Raw genomic sequence first — 2,449 nt, forward strand, 5'->3', positions numbered from 1 at the left:
TGTGTACCTCTCACATTGATGTTTCTCTCTGTCTTTCCCTCTCTCTTCCACTCTCTCTAAAAATCAATGGGAAAATATCCTCATGTGAGGATAAAAAGAAAGAAAGAAAGAAAGAAACGTCATATATTATGAAAGAGGCATCATGAAAATGCCTAAAGAAAGTTGTCATTTTTTCATGGTGAAGGGACTGGAGTCCGTGTTGATGAAAACACCTTGACAGCTGCAGCAGCTGACAGTGGCAGCAGCAGCAGGGTGATTGGGGTGGCGCCTTCCCCTGATCAGCCCAGTCACCTCCTGCAGAGGGAGGCCAGACTGTGGCTTAGGCCCACTCCCCATAAGCCCTCAGTAGGACATCCCCTGAGGGCTCCCGGACTCTGTGAGGGGGCAGGCTGGACTGAGGGAACCCCCCACCCCAGTGCATGAATTTCATGCACTGGGCCTCTAGTTATATAGAATAGCTGTTCCGGCAGTGGGTAAACATACATAGTTTAACCATAAGTTACTATTTTTAGTAAAAGTAATTTTCTGTTCTATTTGATGGTTCATAAAGAAATAGTTCTTGTATTTCATCACTAAAACCACTTAGCAAATACAATAAGCTGAGATGTGATGGAGATACCTAGACTAAGTAGCCAACCTCCCACACTGTATTACTTGTTCTCATACTTATTTCTTCTTAACTTCAGTGATGTTTCTTGCGCCGCTTCCAGGAATATTTGCTGATAAAGGAATACACTTGTATCAGTTTCCATGTCATTTTCAGTATATTATTTCAACCATTTTCAACCTCAATAGGAAGAACAAGGGTATTTGCCTATCTACCATCTACAAAAGATGCTTATAAATATTTACCATTGTATGTAGTATGTAAAGGATGGGTTAATTCTTACTTGACTTTAAACATCACTGGAAAAAATTGTAGAGGTTCTTCATGCTCTTCACACTTAGTTTTTAAATCTGACTCGCAAGGTGATGCCACAAGAAAATTGTATTACATCACAACATGCAAAACAAGGGCACCGCTGTCACCCTCCATAGTGTGAAACTCTTCAGCCCTCAGGAGGTCTCACGGTGTCTGTGCTACATGTGACTAATTTAGCCATAAAGACAGGCATGTTTGTGTCAACCCTTCCATGATATATTAGAATAGCTTAATTTTTTTCAAACATAAAAACATAAATAAATGTTCTAATATGTTCTTCCTACATGCACCTCATTTTAGAGACCACGCATAAGAAATGAGTTACACACGGGCAAGACAGGCGATGAGGAGGTCATTGGAGCAACCACTATATCATTGAAAATCAAGTAGGCTTGATACTATAAATGCCATTATTTTCGTGATGAGCACACATTTATAAATGCAATTTAAGTACTTTAATATTTTTAATCAGAAGTATCCTAGTGTACTTCCTTTATTTATTTATTTATTTATTTAGTTAGTTAGTTAGTTATTCCTCTCTGGATGATACTTTTTCCATTGATTTTTTTTTTTTAAGAGAGATTGGAAGGGAGGGGGAGAAACATTGATCTGAGAGAAACACATGGATTGGTCGCCTCTCACACACTCCCGGACTAGGGCCGGGTACCGAGGTTGCCATCGAGGTACGTGCCCTTGTCCAGAATCAAATTCAAGACCCTTTAGTCCATAGGCCTATGCTCTAACCAGTAAGCCAAACTGGCCAGGGCCTAGTGTACTTTCTCTAAGTAAACAGAGGCATGAGGGCAGGCTATTCATTTCCGTTTTTAGTTGGTAAGTATCAAAGTAACTGTCTTGTGCTGAATAATGTCCCCATCCTAATCCCTGGAACTATGAATATGTTACCTTATCTGAAAAAGGGGCTTTGCAGATGTGATAAAGGACCCAGGGACAGAGATGACCTTTGGTGGACAGAGCAGGCCCGATGACCCGAAGGAGTGCCAGGTTTGAGGTATAGGGATGGATGCCGAAGCTGAACACTGGACAGGCTGTGCTGCAGAGATCTTCCAGGCGCTGACCAGCTGGAAGGTGGACACCCCAGTGGATGCCATCACAAAGGGCTAACGAGTACAAAGACCAGACAATAGATGCTCCAGTGAACCAGGGAGGAACCAGGGAGAAACCAGGGAGAACAACGGGCTCCCCAGACCCCCCACAGGGCCATGACTACATCACTGTGTAAACAAAGGCCAAAGGTCAGATGCCAACTTCAGGGAAGAAGAGGGGCTAGGGAAAAATCCTGATTTGACTGTATTTTATTTCAACGATAATATATATAGAGAGAGATAATATGCAATTTTGTCTGGGATGCCTTAAGAGTCATGACCAGCTCCAAGCCTTAATAGTCACAACCGGAGCAGCGGACACACACAGGGCTGGGGGCCTGCTCCCAGTGGCCACAGCGCAGCCTGAAGCATGCTCTTACCCCAGCAGACACACACAGGGCTGGGGGCCTGCTCCCAGTGGCCC

This window comes from Myotis davidii, unplaced genomic scaffold (assembly GCF_000327345.1).
Source record: "Myotis davidii unplaced genomic scaffold, ASM32734v1 scaffold274, whole genome shotgun sequence".
In the NCBI taxonomy this organism is placed as follows: domain Eukaryota; kingdom Metazoa; phylum Chordata; class Mammalia; order Chiroptera; family Vespertilionidae; genus Myotis; species Myotis davidii.